At 35.5% G+C, this 27,997-nt stretch overlaps 1 protein-coding gene across 7 annotated transcripts in view; it reads left to right on the top strand.

Annotated features, from left to right (window-relative positions):
* Nucleotides 1-27,997, top strand: part of LOC150094432 (protein alan shepard-like) — a 725,446-nt gene that overhangs the window by 432,477 nt on the left and 264,972 nt on the right. The window lies entirely within an intron of this gene.

Below are 27,997 nucleotides of genomic sequence, written 5' to 3'. Positions count from 1 at the left end.
CATTTCAACTGTGGTTTGACTAAGACTTAATTTTGCCACCCAAATGAGTGGGAAAATTAAGCAAAACAATGTTATATGTCTGAGTACATGTGCAAAAAACAGCTGTTTTTCAGTTAGGATAACAGTATCACTATGCAAGAACTCCATTAAGAAATACACATCTTTCTGCTTGTCTCTGATTATTTCCAATACTTGACAGTTGACCATAGAATAACCAGATTCCCCTACATAAGTGTAAATATAGATCTTGTTTAGCATTATAAGCTGTGCTTGTTTAAGAAAGTATCAAAATATTTCTACACAAACTAATGTTAGTTTATGAAAATTTTAAAGGAAGTTTCAGATTATACAGACTAAGTATTCTTTTGGATTGACCAGTTGATAGTGAACTGCTTAAAATACAATCTTCCTAGAGTTTATATTTTTGTTATTTTAGTTTGATTTAAGATTCAGTCTGATCTGATTTGCGCTGCTTCCAAGTTTGCTAGTTCAGCATTTGATCAAAGTTAAGTCATGGTTTAATCTTCTTACTACTCGGACTTAGTAATTCTGATTTTAACTGCTGTATGCCTTACGGTGATATAACAGGTCTCCTATAAAGATGGCAAGGTGTTTTCTTCTAAAAAAACTCACCTTTTAATCATGTAAAACAGGCGAACTGGTCAAAGTGGCACATTCACTTAAGAGATATAGTATGCTGCCTATGTAATCTGTTTCTTCTGCTGTAACTCCAATCAATGCAAAATTACTTGCAAATAATGAGCTGCATCTAATTTCCCAATGAGAACCAGAAAAGTTAATAAACAGCACTGGTAGGTCATTAAAATTGGAAGTAAGTCAAGCAATTATAAAGTGAAAACACACTTTGTCTGCTAAATAGTTCCACATATCAGTTACTTTTAGAAAATTTTTAGTTTTACCAATAAGAACATTAGTTAGCTTATTTGGCCATAACTCATGAAAATCTTACTTGTTTCATGAAGATGTTATTCAGCAGTTAAAATGTCAGGATTATAATAGTAAAACAACTCGCCCGAGTGCAGCATTTGTTTGAATCATTTGACTCACATGAGCCTCCGTAGCTCAGTCGGTTTAGACGAAGTCCTTTGGTCGGAAAGACCTGGGTTCAATTCCCATCCGTGACATGAGGAACCTTTATCTGGTCTCTTTCGACTAAAGGTGAGTTAGCTGATCTCATATGGAGGTAGAGGGTTTTTTCACCTGGAAACTCGGGTTTTTCATTTCTCAAAACAGACAAACTGGCCAGTAGAACACATGCAATTTACAGACAAGAATACTTTTAAGCGTAAGGGTAATTGTCTACTCGTCGTATTACAGTTGAGAAGTCTAAGGATGCTTGGAAGGCCATGGGCTCTTAAATGCCTGTTAAAGCTACTAACGGATGGATTTGAATTGCACAATATTAATCTGTTGGAGAATGATTATGTTACATAATCTGGAATCATTGAGTGGTAGATAATCCAATAATGCTCCTCTTTTTCAAGCCACTTAAATTACCAATAAGTAGGGCTTAACACCTGAAAACCCTGCTATCCACACAAAAAATGTACTTCTCCAGAACCCTCCTATTTTTTTAAAGATGTTTCAATAAGTCAGTAGAAGTTTCATCAAGTGATTAGTGGTGCTACATCTGTGTTTTCTTAAAAAGATTTTTTGTTTAGATTAGTTTTCTTATTAAATTAAAAATATGTATATAATATTTCGTCCAGTCTGATACTATTTTCCAGGGGCAAGTGTAATAATTGTCTAGTCCTTCCCAAGTACAGATGGTTGTCATGGGATGCTGAAATCATGTGTTATCCATTCAAACTGGCTGATCGATTTCACTTAAGTTAGCTGATTTCGAAAGACTAGAGCTGATCTGTAATCAGCATATAACATATCATGCATTGCAGAAGGCTTTTCTCACTTTGTTTCTAAGTAAATTATATATGACAAGAAATTATATTCTTGTTTAATCCTTTATCTAAGTGAACAAAGTTTGCATGCAAAGTAACTTCACAGCTACTTGTATATACAGGCTGTTGACTTGACATTGACTGTATCCCATAATGCAAAGCACATCCTTTCAGACATATATAATGCTATACATTAGAGGAAGTCACCTATCTAAACTGGTTTCAGCCTTTGGTGAGGTCTCATCAGTGGGAGTAGATTTTGCCAGCTGGCAAGTAGCTGCAGACTGGATAAAATACATTTTTTAAATTTAATAAAAAGTATCTTTCCAAAAAATCTTAATTTAAAAAATGCAGATGCAGAACCCAGCAGTGTGAAGAGCTCTTATTCATTTATTGGGACATGTCATTAAAAAAAAACGGGGGGGATCTTAAGCGAGTACATATTTTGTGTGGCAAATGAGATTTTATATAATTTGTTGAGCCGTGTTCTTGTGCATTGCTATGCATTCTTGTCAAATATAATTTACCTATCAATATTATCTTCAACAGAGTGGAAGTTTTGAAAGAAAAATCTTTGCATCTCACTATCTGCTTGCTAGTAAACAGGATATGAACACTATTTATTATTAAAATGATTCATGCTTTCAAGATCTTCATTACCTATGTTACACTAATCTGAAAATTTTCAGATAGTAGGAAGATAAATTTTGCATTTCATTTGCTGCTAAAAAAGGCTAGCCTACTTTATTTCTCAGAAAAATCTTATTTCACTCCTCATTTTTTATATTCTGAAATCAAGATCAATTTTTTTCTTCATGTTTTTTTTTGTTAAAAAAATTAGAAAATATATTTATATAAATTTATATTTTCTTTTATGCATGTAATAGATTTATAACAATATTTTCTCTAAATCTTAAACAAATTTCATTTATTACATTTACTTACCTTGTTAAGTTAGACAAGAGAATTATGATATAATACATTGTTTACGTGTTATTATTTATGTATTTGATATAAAAAATTTTAATACACTTTATCTCTTACACACAAGTTCAATTTCATAAGAAAAATAAAAGTTTACAAAGCAAAGCCCCGAATCTTTTTAAGGTTTGCAAAATTTATTATGCCACTACAATCATATTTAGATACAATCAATTGCAATGAGAACTCTTTGTTTTAATTGAAACAACACATCCATTTTCAAAGAGGAAGCTCTTTTTATTAACTACAAACAGAAAGGATAAATGTCTTACCTCAGCAGTCTTTAGTATAAAAGTTTCATCATATACGTTACTGCAGAAAACATCCATAAACAACCTTGGCATTGAATTCCAATTTGGCGGTTTGTATAAAACAATTCTTCCACTTAACACTCATCAGAAATCGAGGAATGATTTTATGTGATATTTGGAAGTCACTTATTAGCTCTTTCAGCACATAAGATTTTAATTTTTCAGCAAATTATGCACATCTGCTGAACAATGACTGATCCGTGCCACCTTATATACTCCACGTGTTTCTGTTGTTACTTTTATTTTTGTGTGATGGTTCCTACATATTCGGTTTATAGTTATGTAATGATTCATATTTGTCACTTATTGTACATTCGTTTGTTCTTCCTAACCCAGACGAAGCAACTAGCAGCAGCACAACACAGATGCCTATATCAAAAATTTGCAACACTGTAGAAAAACTGGGAGAAATTTCTAACGCATCAGTGGACATTTTAGCTAGTATGGATATTGTATCTTTGTTCAGAAATTTTCCTGTGAATGAAGCTATGGCACTTATACTTAATCTGTTCCCCCTCAAGACATCTCTCAACTGTTTAGACACTGCGTCCACTGAAATTTTTTTCTGATGGAATGGGAAAAACTACAAACAACTGCGCCCTTGCAGTTGGATGCCCTCTATCTCCTCCGTGTGCTTACTTATTCATGGAAAACTCTCAAAAAGATTTTCTGTTATCTACAAATCCTAAACCATCACTTTTGTGGAGATATATCATCATCAAATTCCTGACATGTACCCTCAAAGGGTGTACAGGATATTGTAATAGTACTACATGAAGAACTTACATCCTTACTAACTTCCTATCAACAATTTTCCTCCAAATCAATCTTTTATGTGTCAAGACTCCAACATTATCAGATCTTATATTTCGGTCTTCTAACGCACTTTTTACTGTATCAATCCACCTATATCTTCATCTTCTTCTGGGTCTTTTTTCTTACCAACCTGGCAGAGAACACCTGTTTTGCTAATCTTTCCTTTCCCATTCTGTTTGAGTGACCATAGCACCTGAGATTAGCTCTACTGACACATTTCTGGATGTTACAATATCAAGTTCTTTCCTAATAACCTCATTTTTAATGATATTGCCATAGATGACATCTGTTCACATCCCTAATCTTTCTCAGGACTCATGTCTGTGGTCTCTAGTCTTTGGTCAAGTGTTTTATTTCTAATCCGGCTCTCAGATCCATAAGTTAAAATTGGTTTGAACACTGTCTTATATATAGCTAATTTAGTAGTATGGCTAATTTCTTTCTTATTCCATATAAATTTTTAATTTAGTTGACTACCTACCATACTGGCTTTGTTGATTCTGTTGTATATTTCTATATTTAATTTACCATCATCACTAAAAATTGTGCCTAAGTAGGTGAAATGTTTTACTTGTTCTACAGGTTCTCTGTTCACAAGGCAATTGATATTTTCAACGATTCTGCCTATTTTCATTGTCTTTGTCTTTTTAATGCTGACCTTCATACCATATCTATTACAACAGTTATTCAATTTAGTCAGGGAATCTTGCAGACTTGAGGCAGATTTATTTAAAAATATAATATCATCTGCATAAAGTAAAGAGCTGAGATTAACATCTCCAATTTTCTTATCAGGTTTAATACCACTTTCCTTCATAACGTGATCCATATAGATATGACACCAGATTTAACATCAAACCATCTTCCTGTACTTCAATTCCAACTGCTGACTTACAACTCAAATAAAGACTAAGTATTGCTTGATATAATGACCCACTGACATCATATAACTGTAGCGATTTGAATAGCTTCTCTCTTGGCACCTTCTCATATGCCTTTTCCAGATCTACAAAACTTAAATACAGATCTTTGTTATGTTCCCATGATATCCCAATGCACTTTACTGATTTGTCAAATCAGTAAAGTGTAAATCTGATCCTGACAGCCTCTATTTGGGCTGAATCCAGCTTGTTTTTCACTAATGTTCCCTTCCACAATCCTTCTCGACTGTTTCTCAAGTATACTTGCACAAATCTTATCAGGAACCCTCAGTAGGGAAATACCTCTGTAATTCTCACATTTAGTTTTATTTCCCTTTTTATATAGTTACTATGAGAGTTCTACTGCAATCAATTATGCAGTGCAGCATAGTGTTGCAGCCACTGCAACACTTCTATATCTGCATACTTGAGCATTTCTGGACGAATATTATCCACTCCTGCTTCCTTTCCACATTTCAGGCTGTTAATGACTTATTTTCTACTTCAAGTATGGATATGTATTCCTGATTGCATGCTGTTGAGGTGTTTTTTTATTTTAATTTTTATTTTTTTTTTAACCACTATGTTGGCACTGCTTGTTTCATTTAGCAATTTTTCAAAGTGATTACTTCATACATCAAGGATATCTTTTTCTCCAGTTTTCATGCCAACTTTATCATCCCTAATTCTTTTATAGCACTGTTTCCTCCATTCCTGAGCTTTTTTTTAGCAGCCTACAGAATATTTTGCCACGTTCCTGATATTTATTTTATATGTTTTTTCCAAAGTCTTCTCATGACTTTTGTTTAGCTTTTTTATATCTCTGCATTCTCTAAGAGCACAAGCTTACTTATTCGTCAGGGACTTTCGATATGCCTTCTTCTTTTCCTTCACTGTCTCTTTACTTCCTGTGTCCACCATGGAGTTTCCATTTTTCTATCCTTGCAGACAACCTTACCACATGCCTCTCTGGCTGAATCAATCAATGTTTCCTTCAGGCTTGCCAATGAATCTCCAAGGTTTGGCTCCTGTTCTCAAACTTTTTCATTTTTTCTTCAATAATGTCTGTTTATTTTAGTCTATAGTTCACATCTGAGAGCTGCTCAACTTTTATTTGCTTTAAAACTTCCTTATATGTTATTCTTTTTCAATATGAAATTCAATTTCATCCTGCTCAAGACTAAATAGTGATCTCTTCCAATTTCAAATCCTCTGTACACTCTGGTGTCCTGCAACAGGGAGAAAACATCATTATCGACAATAACATAGTCAATGAGACTTTTCTTATTCCTTGCTTCTTCTCTCCATGTGAATTTGTGCACATTTATATGTTGGAACATGGTGTTAGTAATAACCAGACAATGTCCTGAGCTTTTTCTAAAGCCTCAAAAAAAAAATTCCTCCACTTCAACTTTAGTAGAATCTTTTGTGAGATCATAGGGACAAATAAGTCTCATTGTCTAGTTCCCTATTTTGATACTTGCACACATCACTGTACTTGATATTGCCTGCCATTCAAGAAAATTAGCCTGATATTTAGTGTTGAATACTATAGCTGCTCCCTCTTTTCTCTGATTGGCTAGTGGAGATACATAGATGACATATTTGTATCATTTCGGAGGTTGAGAGGGGTAGTGGGTGAGTTTGTTCTTCAACAATATGGCATTATTAAAATTCTAACCAATAGAGCCCACAAGCTGTGTTCCAGTGGAACCTCCTTTTCAACCAAACTGAACCACATGCACATCTTTCTTTACAGTGATTACAGAATTAAAAAAAAATCCATTCCTTCCCTGGCCATCTCTTCAGAATGACTTCTGAGATGGCATCGCTATACCCTACATCCATGATACATCAGAAAAAATAGCCAAGTCCTTAAAAAAGTACAACCTCCACACATCGTTTAAGCCCCACCGATCAGCTCCCTGTGCTCTCAGTGCCTGCAATATATAAGAATACCTCGTTCCTGCAACTGGCTTACTTCAGACAGACAGGCAGACCAGCAACCATCCGTCTAAAAGAACACTAATCATACATCTGCAATGATGGGGATTCAACATCTGGAGAAAAACCACCATGCTCCACCATAGTGAATTCAAAGAAGAAAGACTGTTTTTAGAATCTGCAGCTGCATTCAGAAATCAATCGAATTTAAATAAATATGGTTGCAGAAAACTTCCAAAAATTTGGGAAACATTAATTATCAGAGATCTCATGTTACATTTTAGGGCAGGGGTGTTCAATCCGTCGATCTCTTGTGTATTCCTCCTTACTTACAAATTTAATTAAAACTGAAAACATAATATTTTATTTATCTTTATTTTGTATTATATTTGCAGCTATTTTGCCTGCTTCTGTTTAGGAGTGCCCCTTTTTAAATGTCATTGGCTCAACATCCATTATTTTGTATTATTTTTAATTCGCTTTAAGTGTATTGCTATTGTTTATTTATTTTTCATTAAAATTGTCAAATCAGTAATTTTCTTATAAGTCTGGGTGAATGAATTAATTTGGATCAGTGGAAGTCAAACAGCGAGCCAAGTGAATATGATTATAAGCAAAGTGTAAAGATTCGATTGTAGCTTAACTATTAAATATTCCTAAGCACATTTGTCTCAGTATAGTTTGTATTAGATGTTTTTGTAAATAACTCTTTTGAAGCTAACTGTATATACTGCTTTAATAGGAATATGTTAGAGTATTAAAAACAAAGACAATGTTTTTGTCGCCGAAGCTGTACGTGGCAGCATTAGAAAGATTGTTAATGAAACTTGTATGTATGAGAAAGGCTTGTAGGCCCTAAGTGTAAACATCTCCGAAGTCAGTCAGAAATAGTTTATACAACTTTCCGATGGTCAGCAACTTACAATCAAAAGAAAGCAGAGGAGAACCAAAGGCGTGCCGAACTTGAAACTTAAAAATGAAAGACTCATACCGATTCTTTTGGGGTTGCCAAACTTCATGCAAGGTCTCAGAGGAGGCCTAATAAACAGGGACTGAAGCAAGCAAAAGGGATCCCAGTTCCAGAATTGCTGTCAGAGAGACTACGCGGATCTACATTGCTTGAGAGAGGAGTTTCCCGCTTCCAGAAAGGAGCTTCTAGGTTCAAGACGTCACTAGAGAGCGAGACTACTTCTAGGCCACAGACAAGGTTTCAAATAGCCAAAAGGAAGAGTTCCAATTGCCGGAGAAAAGTTTCCAGGCCAGGTTAATGTCAGACATTTCCTAGTGTGTTGCATTTTCATTACAATTTGATGAATCAAACGACTTCACTGATATTGTTCAGTTAATGGTATTTATTCGCATGGTATTTCAAGATTATTCAAGATGAAAATTATACCATTATTGGGAAGGACTAGGGAAGAAGACATTTTTTCTGCATTTGATGAATTTATGAAACAACACAAACTTACGCTTTTTAAACTTGTCTATTACTACTTGATGGTGCTCCTGCAGTGATATGTAATAAATTAGGCTTCATTTCATTATTTAAAAAGGATGACAAATATCCTGATATTTTAATGTACTACTGTATTATTCACCAACAAGTACTGTGTAGTAAAAGATTAAACACAAAAGATGATTTGGATATTACATTTAAAATTGTAAATTCTGTTCGAGGAAAAGCCCATAGAGTTTCATGCCGAAAAAAACTATCGGCAGGCCCAAGTATAAATGATCACGTCGATAGTACAACACTAGGGCAACTCCATGCAAAGGTGGAGCAAGCTCCCTCACTAACTTTAATATTCTTTCATAATGTAAAATCCAGCTCCTAATTAACATGTTCGCCAGTAAAATAGCCTTTCGGCTTATTAAAACTCCACTATGTATTTGATCGTGTTTAATCTCCATCTCACACTAGATGGCTTCAATCTCAATGCTGCATGAAGGACTGTTACTAGTATTGCGGTCATAGATCTCAACTCTAACTGGATTTGAATAATCTAATATCATATGCATCAACCCCCCCCCCCCCCATTCTATCCTGTCTATACCTCCTAAGAATACTGTACTCTTTACACTCAAATCCACTTAGTAAATCTGCTTCTGATAGCCAGGTCTCACAGTATGAGGTCCTAACATATTGAAAAAAAACAAAAAAACAACAATATTCCTTTGTTTCTGATACTCCTAGCATCAGTGTTCATACATGATAAGCTACCTATATGCTTTTTTTGTATACTCATCTGTAGTCTACATGTTGCTGTTTGACAGTTTGCAGATCACTATTCTTATCTAATGTCTTACTTATGCAGACATAAATTTCTATTATAATTAAATTTCATTAAAACATAAAATATGTATCTGAATGAGTTTCATAAGATACTTCATGCTTTAAAATTGAGCCTGTCTGGCACAAGCACATCACATCCAGTCTCCATAAAGCTTGGTGTCCTTTTTTCTTCAATATGCTGCTTCTAGTCTACACAGCTCATAACCTTATAAATCTCAAGTGTACAAACCTTAGAATATTGTTCTCGCATTTGAAGTGGTACATGCACTAGAAATATTACAGAGTATTGTTCGTGCTGTATACGAGAGGTCTGCCTTCTTGATAGATAACTTCTTTCACAAAGATGTCAAGAAATTATATTCTTTGTTTATTCTTGGTTAGCCTCTATATACCAGTTGCCCAGTCATGAAGCTACTTCATGTGCAAACTTTGTTTGCTTACACTTTGATAAAGGATTAAACCAAGAATATCATTTCCCATGTCATCCTTCTTCATTCAGAAGGGTCTAGGACTGGCAGGTTCTCCCAAAACAGTTATGAAACTGTTCTGGCAATGTTCTTGTAAATCGTCCCCTCATAGAACAACACGTCAATAACATTCCGAAAATCTGTTTAGAGCTACATCAATGGGTGGAGTACCAATAACAATTAAACACTATAAAACACCCAATTCCTATAGAGGAGTGATCTGAGAATGAGACCTATATGTTCCTGATGAGATGATACCTGTCACACCTGGATCTTTCAGAGCTGAAAGATCATGGTGTGACAGGTATAAGGCACATCCTGATCCATAGGGATGGTCACCTGGTTCCAACCAGAAACATTATCTTTACCTTTGATACTCCTAAGTATCAAAAGTTATTGTTAAAGCACGATATCTCAATTGTCCTGTTAGACCGTACGTTTCTATTTCACCAAGTTGCTTCAAATGCTAGAAACACAAACATGCTCAAACTGCCTGTTGTGGCTCTGCCACCTGTGCCCAATGTGGTAGTAAGGAGCATGATAACCAGTCTTGCTGTGCCAAGAAAGCTATATGGTAAACTGTCAGGGAGAGCATCCGGTGCACTCCCATATATATCAGAAGTGGGGTGGGGGGAACCAGAACCAGACATATATCAGGATGCAAAAAGAAAGTTAGCCACCACCATACTCCATTGCTGTTCTGAGATCCTCTTATACCAAGAAGGTAATAGTTCAGAAAATGTCAACAGCGATTCACACTTCTATTTTAACCATACCTGAACTTTACGATTGTAACTGTTTCTGTTGAGCGCATCAATCGCACGATGAACAGTCCCACTCCAAAAATGGTCTCATTTGATGAGAGCCCACATATGAAAAACATTGTACCGAGGTTATTTCTTAAAGACAAGCCACCAGACCCTCCCACAGAAAAATGGATACTTCCACATCCACTGAAAGTAACTTGAAGTTACCAATGATCCTGACACGTCCGAAAATATATTGCATTTTTTTTCCTGAGGAAGAGGGGGACACCAGTTGTCCATACTTCCCGAAATCTAATGAGAAAAATAAACCCAACAAGGGTAAACCTTCAGCTTCCTAGAAATTAGAGAAGTCTGTGAAGCCTAAACAATAGGTAAATTTTTGCAATGGACTTATTGTGGGTTTCACCAGAATACCAGTAATATCAAGCACCTGCTGCAAAAGCACAAACCTTTACAGGAAGCATTTAAAACCCAGTGAAGTACCCTACATTCAGAAATATTGCTCTTGTACTCAAGGACAGAACTGGAAATGGTTCTGCTCGGTGCGGTAGCTATACTCACGCGCAGTCATACTCCATTCCATCATTCTGCTTAATGTTGCTTTGGAAGCAGTAGCAATTCGCTGATTTGTTGGGTTCTGAATTAAATGAAATGGAACTCAGTAATCTTATAATGCAACTATCTCAGCCTGTACTCCTAATGGGTTACTTTAATGGACATTACACTCTGTTGGGTAGCATTAATACGAATAGATGAGGTCATATCACTGAACGAACGCTTGACAGCCATGAACTCTCCCTTATTAATAATGGAGCAAATACCTTCTTCCACATGCCTAGCCGCTCTTATTCAGCAAGCAATTTTACGATCTTCTCCCTGCCTTTTTTTTTTTTTTTTTTTTTTTTTTTTTCACAGCTCACATGGGATATTGATGAAAACATATATGGAAGTGATCGTTTTTCTCTTAATCCAGGATGACTGGAATACATTTTGCAAAATATAATACTGAAAGCAGTCAACCAGATACCTATTAAATAAGCAGTGAAGTATCTTGGAGATGGTATTTTGCAGGACATTGCACCTGCTCATACTGCTCATGAAACCCAACAGACAATACAAACTTGGGCTTTCAATGTCTACCTCACCCACCCTATTTGCCAGACCTGGCACAATTTGACTATTTCCTATTCCCATATTTAAAGAAACACTGTAGCCATTCCAAAAACATCATGCCGATTTCCACTTCAAAGCCTTGGTGAAACCAAGAATGCCAAGCAGCCAAAAAAAAAAAAAAAATAGAGCATGAAATATATTTTGTAGATATCCTACCACAAGAAACTTAATAGCATTTAAACATGCTCAGTCCAATGCACATTACGTGAAACATCAGGGTCAAAAATAATCCTGGATTAAATTTACATCACCAATTAATCAAACAACAGTGCAAAAACCATCTGGGATAAACTCCACATAATGGATGTATTTTGACTGACCCCAAAGCTATTGCAGACACTTAGGGAGAAAACTTTGCCAGAATCTCAGCAACAATTTCTTATCCTCCTGATTTTTTAATTTGGAAGACCAACAACACAAACAGTGGCTAAGCTTTTGTACCTAGGAGATTGAGCCGTGCAATCGACCATTTGTTAAGATGAACTAAATAGATCACTCCTTCCTTCTCACCTTAGTGCAGTTGGCCCTGATAACATCCATTATCAAATGGTGAAATACCTCTCATCTTCTGTGGATCTCTTTACTATTCAACAGAATATTTACAGAGGAGGAGTTTCTGGAATCTTGGTGCAAGTCAATTGTCATTGCTACCCCAAAGCCAGACAAAGATCCAGGCCAACAATTATCATCCCATTCCTCTGACTGGCTGTCTTTGTAAGGTCTTGGGAAAATTGGTGAACGCAAGGCTTCTCTGGTACTTAGAAAGCAACATACTTCTTTCTAGCACACAATGTGGCTTTCATAGACACCCATCAACCTTCCATTTAGAAACATATAAGAGATGCTTTCCTGAAACGAGAACATGCAGTTTCAGTGTTCAGCGACATGGAGAAAAAGCCTATGACACAGCCTGGAGATATGGCATATTAAAAGAGCTGTTTAATCTTGGTCGGAGGAGGCATCTTCCTGTATTTATTAAGAACTTTCTGTCCAGCTGTGTCTTCAAAGTCCAAGTGGGAGGCATGTTATCTCGGCCCTATCACCAAGAGGAGTGGGTTCCTAAAGACTGTCTTAAGTGTGACCCTCTTTGCATTAAAATAAACTCAATTACTGAACAGCTTCTTCCCATGGATTCATGTTATTTGCAGAAAAAACTGTGTGTATACTTCTGCTGGAAATGCACGGCCCCGCCCCCGATTCTGATTTAAGAATGGGACAAACTATTACCCCCATAATTCCAGAGGCCAAGAATGTGTAAATGAAGCTCACTTTTTTATATATTCCATCATCAAGGGATCTAATTATCTTTCATTGCTTTTCATACATCATGCATTCAAAGTCGTTATGTTGAATTAAATAAATCCCCTCTATCACTTAGATGAAATCATTTGTCTCTTAATTATGCTCTAAAATAATTTAAGTCCCTTCCAGATCATCCTACATGGACTAGTTTCTTTTTTGTACATTGGGAGATCCTGCATCACACATCAGACTGCCATTTGTCCTTTTGTAATGCATGTTAAAGAGATTATGGAAGCTGTTGGTATGAGTGTTAACAACATTACCTGCACCAAACAAAACAGCATTCCTCCATGACAGGCTTGCACCCCATCCTACGACCACTCCCTTTGTCAACTACAGAAATCTCATACATGTTTATCTGTCTACCTTGAATTGTTCAATGCACACAGAGCAGCCCCTCTGATTTCTTGCCCAGTTATATTAATGGGTCAAAATCAGAAATCTCTTATGATTGTACTGCTGTGTTTTCTAACATTACAATCTCCAACCAGATCCCACTATACAGTAGATAAATGGCATGCAAATCTACTGTATAGCATAAACTATACAGTAGATTTGCATGCCATTCAGCTCGCACTAGTGCATATCAAAGAAAACTCCTACCAAAAGTGTCTGTGTAATTTATATAGACTTTGAGTTCTTTACAGGCTATCAGTGCTTGATGAGGTACTACAATTCTTGTACAAAATAAAGACCCTTAATTTTGATATCTGGTTGTGTTGGATTCTCAGCCAAATTGAAATTAAGGGAAATGACACTGCAGCTGCTAGATTAGCTGGTGCTTTCTAGACATATTATTTGAGGGTCCCTTATACTTGACTGTACATAGGTTATAAAATCAAAGTTAATTGTCTAATGGCAATAATCCTGGTAGGAAGCACTGATGAAGAAATTGCATGAGATTAAGCACAGGCAGGCTAGTCAACGTAGAACAGAAGAGAGGAAGTTGTTCGTGCTAGGCTGCACATATGTCAGTCATTTCACACATTGTTATTTACTAAGGGTTGAGGACCCACCTATAAGTGAGAAAAGCAACACCCATCGAAGTGCAAGCGCTTCACACGAGAGAGAGAAATGACATTTGTACTTATCTGGCTGAGATCTATACACTCAGTCAGATGTTATCAGACTCAAACAAATTCTATGACATTTTAAAATTTTTCAAAACATAATTAAAATTTGTTTTGCATACTGCCTTGTAGATACTAAACTTGTATACATCTTATTTACTCTTTTATCTTCATAAAACTTTGTACATGTATATTGTTATTCATCTGACTAGTTTTTTTACCTGTCAACACTGTGTCATAGTGCAATATTATGCTTACTGTCCTTGTACCATAAAACCTCCAAATCAATCAGCCCTTTTTTAAATTCAGTGGAAATCAATGTTCTGAAGGAAATGCTCTTAATGATCATGCAAGAAATAAATCTGACACTCATAACCACATTTCATAAATTTATTTGTTTACGCATATGGCTGTGAAACTGACAAGTGAAATGTACAATCACAATCTCCAAAAGCAAATGATGAAAATCTTAACATGTAAAAGTTCATTACATAAAAACTGCTTTCCAAGTCTTCCTTTTTTAAAAAAAAGCAAAAGTAATTTGTTATAATCAAGTCAGGGAAAATTATCATCCTACTGTACCAAATATGACAAGACTGCATGTTCTCTCAACACATCACAACACAAATGTAGCTGTATCTGAGGTTTTTATCATAGAGAGCAGTTGTGACTTGTGTGAAAATCTTGATCCATTAGAGAAAACCCATTTTCTCTCACCTATCATCTACTAGCATGAGGAGGAGTTCTGCTGATACTTCGACTAGGACTATAGGAGCGATTACAAGAATAACGTCTTGAGCATATCTTCAAGATCAGTGTCTTTATTTCCAAGAAATAGTTTTTATCACATTTTTGAAAAACCTGTCTCTGCTTTTCAGTCATGATTATTGTTCCTTCAAACCGTGCTTATGTTTCTCTCTCTCTGACTTAATTTAGCTATAACATCTGAAAACCTTGGAATACTTAAGTCTTAGATAAAGCAGTGCTAAGAGAATTAATTCTAATTTTCACAGTAAATGTGTATTTTTTAATCTGAAATAAAGATTTACCACTTTGACTACTGCTTTTTACCTCCTGCTGATTACAGGTTCTTCTGTTCCATTTACAAAGAGGTCATTTTTAGATAACTAGATTACTTCTCCAGAAGTATATATAGGGAACTTGCAAATCCCTATAAATTATCATGTAGCTATTTGTATTCTTTACATTTAATTCACCAAGTAGATATTCTAGATTTTCATTCTTTTTTACTGCAGAATTATTCATAAACCTAAATCTCTCACTCGATCATTTACACTAGTGGCCAAAATTGTGGAAACCTTTTGGAAAAAATGTATTTCTGAGGTTTGATGGCTCATAACACCACTTTTTTTTTTTTTTTTGAGTAATGTCATAAAATTATATATCAATGGAAAGATAATTTAATCAAGAATGTAATGCAGTAACTTTTATGAAGAATTTTTTATTAGAACAGCAGTTATAAAGAAGAAAAGTGAAACACAGAAAAAAATTAGATATACAAAAATTTTCACAATGTGAGTTTATACTTAGTTGTATAACTTTTAGCGTTAATTACGGCATTACAACGTCTTCCTATGGAGTGAACCAAGTTTTTTTTAGTTCTGCAGCTGTTATAATGTGAAACCAAGATTGAATTATATGATTATCTTGAAACCACTTTTTGCACACATCAGCAACATGACATGGAGCTGAATCCTGTTGAAATATAAATGCTTCATTATCTTGGAAAAGATCACATGCAGATGGCTTCAGTTTGGGCTCAAGTATTTCATTTATGTATTTTTGGGCATTTATATTCCCATTAATCACGCAAATTCTGCCCACACCTTTTGATGTCATACAACCACAGATCATAACACTAAGTGGGTGTTTCATGGTAGGTGTAATGCAATCAGGATGCATATCTTCTCTGATTCTTCTCCTTATGTATTTTATGCCACCAAACAGGGAGATTTTGGTCACATCACTCCAAATAACACTGTCGCATTGTTCCGCTGTCCAGTTAACATGGGTTTTAGCCCCCTTTAATCTTTTCAACCTTTGTTTGAGAGATAAAAATGGCTTTTTTTGTGGAATTCTAGTATTTAGTCCAAATCCCTGCGGTCTGTGCCGAACAGTCCTTGTACTCAAATTCACATTGTATTGCGCCATTTCATCTTGTACACCCAGATGATTTTCTTCTGTAACGTAGGCACAGTCTCTCAATTCTGCTATCATCACTTGTTGTTGTGCACCTTTTCCTGCCTTTACCAGTCTGATTTTGTATTGACTGAGTCTCCTTATACCTCTTCAAAAATTTAGAAATGCCACCTTTGGTTAAGTTTCCACCAATTTTTCTTCTTCTAATTTCTTCATAACTGTAGCCTTGTTCACTTAATAGTACTATTTTACATCGCTTTCTGGGTAACCAGTCAACTCTTTGCACCATTTCTTTAATTTTATTACGTTTTACAAGCTCACTAAATGAAAGAAGACAAAAAAAAAACCCAACCAACTTGATAGCAATCACATAACACACTGACAAATGTCCTCCTCTCAGCTCCAATACATGACATCAATAGCTGAATCCTACCGTGACCTTATTGGCTCATTGCCGAAACAAGATGACACCTGATTGGCTCTCTAAACACTCATGCTCATTGGCTACATTCAAATGAAGGATACTTCATATGATATATGAAGTATCCTTCGTATGGGTTTTAGGTTGATATGATACTTCATATCAACCTAAGCAAGTTGTGCTTCTTTGTCCTGGTTATTTGGCTATAACTTTTCATAGCATAAAGATAATTGAACAAACTTTGTTTCATTACATTCTTGATTAAATTATCTTTCCATTGATATATACTTTTATAGTATTACACCAAAAAAAGGTGGTGTTATGAGCCATCAAACCCCCAAAATACACTTTTTCCAAAAAGTTTCCACAATTTTGGCCACTAGTGTAATTTACTTTCCATTAACCCTTATGGTGGTCTCTTAGTTTTAGACTGGTTAGAGTAATTTTTACTGCATACATCTGTATGCAGTAAAAAATTTTGAACTAAAAAGTTTTAGTTCAAACTTTTAGTTTTTAACTTGTTTTAGTTCAAACAGTATCAACTGAAAAGTTTTAGTTCATGCTGTATAGTTGAAATAGCAAAAGGATCTGACATCTTGCTATCTTAAGTCTGTTTGATTTGCATATTTTATTCAACTCTTAGCAAACTATGTGGTGTTTATGATTTATCTTGTTCCCAGAATTGTGTAGTATGTATTTTTGGAATGACAAATTCTGTATGTTTTTCTCTCTCCCTCAAGGAATTAACCATGGATATAACATGTTTATATCTGCATGTGACGCAATCCGTGTTGACTATGTGCCAGTGGCAAATGGTGAAGTGAAAATACTTAAAGTGAAATTCATAAAATGGAATTCAGACAGGAACAGTTTTGAGAATGATGATCTCTAGTGATGTCTCAACCATTAATAACTTACTACCCTCATTCAACTTTGGTTTTGTTTCTTAACTTTGCCATTACAAAAACAAAAGTGTATGTGTGTTGGGGGGGTAAATGAACAATTTTATTAGATCATGTATGTATCATTTCATTGAAAAAGCTGTGCGACAACTGCTATTCTCATTCTCAGTGTACTTGAATTAGTAAAAGGAAGCTCAACTCTAAACTTTTAACAAGTCCAGTCAAAAAAAAAAATAATAATAACGAATTCCACATTGCGGTCCCGTGGAATTCATTATAACGAATTCCACGGGACCGCATATATTTGTTCATAATAACCATTATTCGTTATATCCAAGAAGGTCATAATTTGAGCGAATTAAAAATGTTTTCAGCAGCATAGGTATATTGGATAACATAAATACATATATGCATACATACATATAAAGAACAAATTTATTTTTAAAACTTCACATATTTACATAAAAAAATCATCAAGCGTGCTTGATGATTTTTTTATGTAAATATGTGACACAATCTTTGCACAAGACGCATATTTCATACGTTTGAAATTGTTCCTTATACCACTAAGATGCTTGAATGTGTCGTCTGAACTTGCAGATCGCGATTCCATAAATCTTGTTAAAATATGTAAAGCACTTTCTGCTTCACATCCTGTCGACATCCTGTGCATTCACTATTGCTCTACCCAACTTTGCATCATCAGCAAGCAAATGAACAGTTCCTCTCAGATCTTTTCCTATATCGTTAATGAACAAATTAAACAGTAGTGGTCCAAGAACAGAACCCTGCGGCACACCACTAGTCACAGGCCGGCTTTTGGACTCTACTCCTGAATAAACCACTCTCTGATATCTCTCCATCAACCACCCTCCTATCCATCTCACCAACCCTATATCCATCCCCATTGCTGCAGTTTATTGATTGGAATTCCATGTGGTATCCTGTCAAAGAACTTAGCAAGGTCCAGTAGGATCACTCTAAACCAATTACCCTTATCCAGTTTAGCCGTCACTGTGTTATAAAACGTGAGCAAGTTAGTGAGGCATGATCTACCCTTCAGAAAACCATGCTGTCACCCATACAGTATCCCATTTTCATCTGTCCATCCCTGTATTCTCCTCTTGACTATTTTCTCCAAGATCTTGACAACGATTCCTGATATGCTGATCAGTTGATAATTTATAACAGCAGTCTTGGAACCTCCTTTATGCAGTGGAACTATTTTCCCCTCTTTCCATCCCCTCGGGACTAACCCAGTTCCGAGACTCAAACAAAATGGTCAAGGACACTGTCAGTTCTTTAGCCGCTTCATGTACAACATGAGCTGGTATACCATCCAATCCCACAGATGTATTGACATTGAGGTTTTGTAATAGACTGTTCACCTCCACTTCATTCACCACCATTCCTGTATAATCTGTTGGTTCCTTCGTTCCTGCAATATCACCACCTGGATGATATACTCTTGCAAAGTGCTCGCTTATTAATTCTACTATAACAACTGATTCAGTTACCTCCCTACCATCGGCATTCTTTAAAATCATTCTGCCATGTACATATTTTCTTTTAGTTGCAACATATCGAAAAAACTGTTTGGGATTCTCTTTAGCCTGCATGGCCAATTTTCTTTCATAATCTGCTTTTGCTTTTCTTACCACACTCTTTACCCTTCTGGCCTGCGCTCCATACCGTTCATGTGCCTGCAGGTTACCTTTCTCCTTAAATTCCCTCCACAATTGTTTCTTTTTTTGCAGCTCAAGCCTAATGGTGTTATTCATCCATTTAACCTCTACTTGATTTATTATTCGGACTTTAGGTATACAGTCAGCCATTGCTTCCTGCAAACACTCCTTAACCACCTCCCATGTACTATCAACATCCAGCCCTTGCAGTTTTACATGCCATGGCACCGAACCAAGCAAACTCCTAAGCTTGTCATACTTACCAGCCTGGGAATTCCACATGTACCCTGCCTTAATTGTAAATTCCACACCTTTAGCCACCTCCCAAGTCATGACCCTATGATCACTCTCACCAATTGGTGGCAACGTGGTCATATTTGTTACAGCCAAATTCTCAGATGCAATTACTAGGTCAAGCACTCTCTGACCCCTAGTATTTTCCATTACATGCTGTCGCAGATAGTTATCCCATAATAACCGCATAAAATCCAATTCCTTCCTCCCATGTGTCTTCTCCTCCTTCCAATCAGTGTTACCATAGTTGAAATCCTCTATAATAATTACCCTCCTTCCACTCATTGCTTCTATTTGCTTATGCTTACTATCTCCACCATCTATTCCATCATCTGGTTTATAGCAGCACCCAATTGTATATTTTGTTCTGTTAGCCTCAAATGTGCTCTTTTTTCTATCCTGCAGTTCTACTTCTATTCTCCTTGGCTGCAGTTCATCAGCTATCATCAATAACACTCCTCCTCCCATTTTATTCTCCCTGTCCATTTGTACACACTATACCCCTCACATTCAATCCCACTAGCTATATCATCTTTCCTCTAGACATCACACAGATTTTAGACACTGCCTTCAGTCTAATTTCTTCAAGGTTAACAACGCTATATTCCAACAATTAGAAGGCCTAGCAATGGGAAGCCTGTTATCACCATCTTGTGCAGACATTTTCATGGAAAAACTTGAAAAATAAATTCTCTCCATGGTGAGATATATATATAGATGATATTTTCATTATATGGCAAGACAGCTTAGAAAACCTAAAATAGTTTGTGAATAAAATCAACTCAATACATAACAAGATAAAATTCACTCTGGACATAGAAAACAACAGCCAACTGCATTTTTTAGACATCTTGATAAAGAGACAATCAAATAGTGTCAAATTATCTATTTACAGAAAGCCTACAGACACTGGAAGATATTTTCATTACACTTCAAACCATCACAGGACACATAAACTGAGCATTATCCACATGTTGAAATATAGGGCCAGAAAGTTTATATCAGAAGAGGAGGATACACAGACTGAACTCTCACTAATAGCCAACACATTATCACAAAATGGATATTCTCCGAACATCATCAAAAAATATCTATATGGTGACAACCCCAGACAAGAAGAATCACGCTCCCAGCACATCTATTCTGTAGTGATCCCTTTCATCAGGTCAATTTCTTACCAAATAGCCAGAATACTAAGAACCTACAGCATCAGACAGGTTTTAGGATCCCCAAAAGATGGGATACCATTCTACAAATATCCAGGAGTATATTACATTCCTTGCTCCTGTGGTCTTGCCTACATCGGACAAACTTCACGGAGTTTAGAGATCAGACAAAAGGAACATGTTGGTAAACCGCAACAGAAGTATTTCTTCCGGCTTAGCACATCATTTCTGTACATCTAACCACATGATAGAATGGCCAAACAGCTCCATGCCATATTTGGATGACGACTACAGACGTCGTTTATTCAAGGAAGCCACAATAGTGTTAATAACCAGCGGAAACCTCAACAGAAATAAGGGTACTATTCTAAACAGTTTGTGGAAAAACCTGATCCTCTCTCTAAATCCATCTGAACTACAGCTAGCCAGTAATCACATTATGCGTTTACAACAAACATGCATGCGTGATAATGAATAAGAACAATGAGTCCTTTCAGTCTCTGTCATGCAAACGTGTAACCTTGGCTACTAAATTGTTCACAACGTTTTTATGTTCCTTTCAATTTGCATTTACTATTTTTTTATGCTTTTCCGTCAATGCCTTGATAAAGCTAGACAGTCTGCTAGCGAAACTGGTTGGCAAAGAATGTAAGATGTTTGTATGCATTACAGTATGGTCAGTATTAAAACAATAAATTTGTATGTTTATATCATCTTCTGTCAGCCATGTTTTACTAATGCCAATAACCTGTGACCTGGAAGAGCCAACCAAGGCCAAAAATTCTTCCTTCTTGTTCCTAATACTCCTGGCATTAGTATAAATGAAATGCAGAAGCCCTTAGTCTCCCATCCCTATTTTGATGCTTTATACTAACTATCCCATTCTGATTTGTTGACCTTCGTACTTGCTCGGGCATATTATACACATTTATACACTCAACTGCCTCCCTAAAGTCTGCATATCTACTCCCCCCCCCCAATAACTCTAGTTTCCCTGATTCAGAACTTCCACTTCGTTCAACAACGCTTTTTCAAGTCTCCACACACCAAATCCATTCAAATGTAAACCATCCATCTTATATAAATCCTTTTGTCCACAAACTCCACACCACTCCTCCTGCATAACCTGTGCATAGATTCATTTGCAATTATGGCCCTCCTTCTCATCTCTTCTCAGTCATACCGTGGTAACATATTCACTCTCCTAACTCTCTCACTCTTTTCTTTTGCCACTTCTAGTAATTCCTTCAAGTCCTCTCTCATAGCCATTTTTTTTCCATTTATGGCATTCGTTCCCGCCACTACTATCATTTCTTTCACCCTCTGCTTTTGTGCTCTGATAGACTCACTTACATCCTTAATTTTTGCACCTGGTAATCTCCGTACAACACTCGCTCCTTCATTTTTCTTACACTGTTGGTCATACTCTTATTTTTCTTATCATACTTTTGCCTTTTATTGGCTGATGCGCTTGGCTAACAATTTTGCAAATGCTTCGCCCTCTGTATCACTCTGTGCTGTGCGATCTCATTCGTTGCAACTTATCATTTTTATTGTCCGTTAAACCATTCACTCATTCTGCATTTTTATCTTCATTCTCACTTTCAACGCTGCTCTCAAAGCTATCTGGTACCCCATCACAAATTCCTATCATATCACTATTTTCTGCTTTCTGACTTTCAACAACGATATCACTCTCGCGACCTGAAACACACTTTGAATCCTCACTTTCTGCACACATTCACTCCACTATCATTATCTAACCAAACTCCAACCGCTCTCTGCAAAGCATACATCTCGCAGACATTACACTGAATAAACTCCCTTATGTTAAAATTTTTGAACAAAGAAGGCGATTTGGACGCCATTGTTTTCCTTCTTATCGGTGCCATGTGCATGCTCTCTATTGTATCTTATCAAAATGCTATTTGAAAATAATGCCGAAAACACACAAAAATCACACAGATACGCTAAGATACGAAAAGTAAACAATACTACGTAAAATTCAAGCAATATTGCCAATTATTATTCAAAATAATGTATCTTTTCATGAGCTCTGTACAAACACTACACACCATGTAGCCCTCTAGCGACACAATAATCAACAATATGTTCATGTAAACAAAAAAATATTCTTTATTTTTAATAGAACAAAATTTGGAATAGGTTCCTCTTCATTTCCCATCCATGAAAATCCACATTTCAAGTAATTCATATCATGCTTACGAAGATTTTTCATCATCTTCCTAGTTGTTTCTCTAGAGATGTCAGAAGACACGCCCTTATCAATTTCATTTGATCCAGATACAATATCAAAGTTTTTTTGTTGCGTACAGCTACTTGTATTTGCTATATTGCTCTCTTTTGTAGGTTTTATAAATCCAATCTTTAACTATATTATATACTATAATAAAGGGATGCATTCGGGCATATGGGCCTACTTGTCACCCACAGTTTGTACAGATATTTGCATACCTGTGCTTGAATGGAGCTGACCTGCTGTTGATGTGTTGATTACTTTTTGCTGTAATAACCAAATATCTGTCTTCATGTTCCATGGAAGAGCGAGGACAACCTCTTAGCAAATGTCTGGAACACATTCCATTGATTTGAAAAACTACCCAGAGCCTGGGTACAATGCTATGCTAGATTACAAACTCTCTTGCAATATCAGTAATTCTGCAACCTTCTTCAAGATTTCCAGTAACTTTTCCCATCCTGAAATCATCTAGACGTCTTTGAGATGTTACAAGATATCTAAGTTTGCGACTTTATTCCTTCACGAAAAGCGTTTCCTTCAAACATAATTTGCTTAGTGCAGTAGTTTGCACAAATTGCTACAAGATGATTCATCTGAATTTGAAGTTGTAATCTTCAGAAACAGTGTTCATCCTCAGGTTTTGTTCACCACTGTATATCAGCATTACTTTTTTCTTTATATCAGATATCCTCCCATTTAGAGAGAGGCCATATCACCAGTATTTCACAGTGTCTTTTTTCCCATTTTGATGCCCACATCAATGTTCACATATTTCCTGTTCAGAAAATTTTTCTTTTGCATAATGTAATAAATACTAAAGCTGCTCCTCCTTTTCTTAACCTTATTATTTGAATAAATCATTACATATTTCAATTCCTCTGCAAGCCCTACATCTTTTTCATTGATGTTTCATGTTTTGATTGTGCCTGTCTTTAGCACTCTAGTTGATTGTTCCAATATTTGGTATTTCACTGATTGTGCTGTTTCCTTTATGAATATAGGATATTAGTATAGAGTATTTACTCATTTCCAGTAACCAAAATGTGAACACAGCATACACAGAAAGTTGGACAAAATATTTCGCACTAATTCATAATAACCAAATGGCTAAGCAGGGATGCAGAATGTGTCTGGCTTATTTTAAAATTTATTTAGAGTGAAATTTGTCTTCTTGAAGAATAGGTCACCCAGTTAAGAGAAATGCAATAAATTGTTTTTGTTTTTGTTCTTTTTTTGCTGATAACAAGTACAGGGATATGAATTGAGAAGACTAAAGATAAATCTTCATGAAACAATATCTGATGATGGGAATGAGTTATAGTTGAGGGAAGATTTCTATCTAGGGACAAAGATAATAAGTCAAGTGAAAGGAGCATTTCATATTCTGTGGAGTCAAGATGAAAGAAGTAGAAGAATCATTATGGAAGGTCATCATTTAAAGAAAGAATTTTGATGTATTTAAGTGAAGGATGGTCATTAATACAGCATCAGAAACAATGGCTGTGTGCATTAAAAATGGATGGCCTAAGAAGGACCTGTAACATCTCTGAGATCAACTGGATTTGGAATGAAATCATTAGATAACAGATGTACAAGCTTTTTTTGATAGAAAGATTGAAAGAAAAACTTGACAGTGTAATGGTTACTTCGGAAGGATGCCAGATATAAGATATCGAAAAACTATTTGATTTGCTTCCTTCTAGGTAGAAGAAAATATTGACAACTTCAAGTACCTTAGAGAGTGAGATAAGTACAAGCCATGACAGAATGGAATTTGGATAAATGGATAATAACATGTGGCTGGATAGAAAAACTTGGCATGAACAATAAAAGGCAGATTGCTGGCAAGTGGATTGAAGGCCTGAAATGGCTTGAAAACATTCCGTGTTCTCTAGAGCTTTCTGAACTATGTAAAAAAATAAATAAATAAAAATAAAAAATACAAAAACATGTAATTAATAAAAATAGTTTAAAAAACAGCTCAACCCATTCTAAAAAGTCTGTTGTGGACGCGAACCACATTTAAAAACAAAATACCAAAAAGATGAAGATAAAGATATTCTAGATGCTTGGAGTAAATTACAAAACAGTTATATATTAAAGAGGAATACAATAAGGAGTATATATCAGTATTGGGGGGGGGGGGGGGTAGAAAAGCCATCAAAAGGTTGAAATGTGGAAAGACAGCTGGAATATATATTATATCAGAAATGCTCAACAGGTTTACAAGGACTACATTGGTTAAGACAGAAGACCTGGGCAGAGTTGAATTCCAGATGGTGGGAATAGAGCTCTGAGTATTCATCTATAAAAAAGTGAGATAAACAATGTGAGAAATAGAGAAGAATTTCCATTCTGAATGTTTCAAGTAAGACTTATGCAATCATACCTGAGAGATGGGTAGGAAAAATAACAGAAGGAGAAACTTGGAGAAGAATGACTTCAGGCTGAGTAAAGATGATCAAAACAGATCTTCACTTCAAGACATATAGTCAAGAAATTGCGGAATATGCAGTCAGTTGTCATTATTGCATACTCTTTGATTTTAATGTTTAAGTTACACAGGAATAATTTGTTATATATGGATAGTATCAGGACTTTTTAGTTTATAATAGTCATGTTTTCACTATAGTGATTAGAGTTAACTGTAACCAGAATCAGTACTACTTATGTTTTGTTGATCTTGAAAAGACAAATGGCAATATGCCAAGGAAAAGCTGTTCAAAAGTTATATGGCATAAACTGATCTTATATCGGAAAATACATTTGAGTTGTAAGTCAGCAGTCAGAATTGAAAGAAACACAAAGAGATGGTAGAAGTAAAATCAGGTGTAAGATAAGGGTTCGCAGTATCTCCACTGTTTTCATTCACGTGGATCATATTATTTAAGAAGGTTGCATTAGACCTGATATCAAAGTTGAAGATGGTAATCTCAACCCTACTTTATGATGATGATATACTTTTAAATACAGTACAAATCTCCAGGATTCTGTAATTACCTTGAATAACTGCTGTTACAAATTTGGTGTGAAAATCAGCAATAAGAAGACTGGCTATAAAAATAGGCAGTAGCATTGAAGACACTTCAGCTATTTTAATTTAATTTCCCATCTTCAAATTTAATTTGAAGATGGGAAATTACGTATGAATAAAGAAAACATAATTAGCAAAGCTGAATAATTACTAAATAAGAGACATATCAACCAAAATGCCCAAGTAGCAGTTATACATGATAGTGTTCTAACCAGTTTTAACCTATAGATCTTACAGTTGGTTTATAAAGCATGTGATCAAAGACTGCAGACCATAGATATGAGAGCTCTGAGAAAAATTAAGAGTGAGCAGATAGCAGCAGCAGTGTATTAAAAATGACAATATTAGGAAGGAACTTGACATTGTTGGCATTCGGGGTGCATGAACAGAGAACTAATCAGATGATATAGTCACTTAAACAGAATGTGTTGTGTCCCATATTTATGATTAATATTTTATCTAGTGAAATTCTGCTTATATATGTTCAACTATTATCTATGCACGAGATATCACCCAAAAATACAAATATTTAAGTTATTTCTCCCATTAGTGTCCCTAATATTTATATTATACTGTGCCTTTTGGGACATTTAGTTTGAGATATTAAATACAAAAACAAGGAGCAATTACTAAAATATGTCTGAATGTGAAACAATATTGCAGTTGTGACACTTTATCTTGTTTTTTAACACATTAATTTCCTACGTGATTAGGTTCGTACGTTTTTCAAGTGGTGCATTGGGCAGCAATTTCAGACAACTGTTTTATCAATGAACAAAGGTTTATTAAACTCATTAGCTTGGTACAATTCAATTTCTAATATAATTGAATTCGATACTAAGAAAATATTTACAAAATAACATTAGCTAATCACAAGTATTTGGCTAAGATCCTATATGGGTATTACGATCATGCCGCCATAACAAATTCAACACATAAACTCATATGTATAATCCCAGATCTAATTAACATCTTAGTTAACCCTATATTAGTCGGAATATATTCTATAATCTGTAGCACATGGACATATATGATCAAATCACTCTATTTAACTATCCAAAACTATGTAGATTAAATTATCCTTTCACTGTATTAACACATAACTTTGACATTTAAAACTTTCCTATACGTTACAATACACATGCATAATTCTCGGGACACATGAATTACTTATATAATATTAACAAGTATAAATTTCCTTAGTCTCTTCAGCAGTAGAATAATGATAACAATTACAGACGATTTTCAGTTAACACGAGATTTTTACAGTACCTTTTTGTCTTGAGTTTTCTATATTGGCCTCTACCTTTTTCCAATTGAACTATCCTGGTATGATATCTCTTATAATCTGTTACTCCTAAGTTCCTTTGGCATTGAACTGTGCTTACGCGATCTTAACTCTTCGTAGTTGAATTAATAACACTTTAGAATCATCTATACCATGGCTGTGAAACTCGCCACTTGGACACCGACTTCGTTACAGATTTCCTTTTCACTGGGCGATGAAACACTTAGACAATACCTTCTTTCCTTAGCTAAACGACATTCCTCATTTCTTACCATAGGAAATATGGAATCGAAATCCCGCTCACTTTTATTTCCTTGTTGTGACGACGGAGGTTAACTCCAATCCTGCCACTCAGGAAAACCACATGAAACATATATGAAAAAGCTCATGAAGAAACTATCCCGGATAAAAAAGCCTTGTGGGGGGCGTTTCTAACCCTTTTATACCTTGACTCCTAACGGCACCCACTTTAATTTCTTTTCTCCGCCCCTTACTTGATTCGACTTCACCGACCAATTAGGGTGGCGTTTTTCTGCCAAACATCCTTTGGTCGGCAAGCCGGTGACGATGTTTCAAATCCGGGAATTGACCCTGAGCGATAGTCTATTGTTTTTCTTTTGCTAGCCTCTAAATTAATCCTCCTTCCAAATTTTTAAGAATTTACTTAATATTTTAATCTCTAGCCTCTCACATACAATTTATTATTACTAATCTTTTCTGTCTTACTTAGCTAATTTTTTCTTTTATATTACAACTGTAATATATTCCTTCTTTTATTATTTAGTTCAGCAAACACTTTTTTTGACATATATTTTACTTGGATG

The sequence above is a fragment of the Typopeltis vanoorti genome, chromosome 22, assembly GCF_054136105.1.
Source record: "Typopeltis vanoorti isolate ZY-2024b chromosome 22, IOZ_Tvanoo_1.0, whole genome shotgun sequence".
In the NCBI taxonomy this organism is placed as follows: domain Eukaryota; kingdom Metazoa; phylum Arthropoda; class Arachnida; order Uropygi; family Thelyphonidae; genus Typopeltis; species Typopeltis vanoorti.
This window is presented reverse-complemented; position numbering and strand designations above follow the sequence as displayed.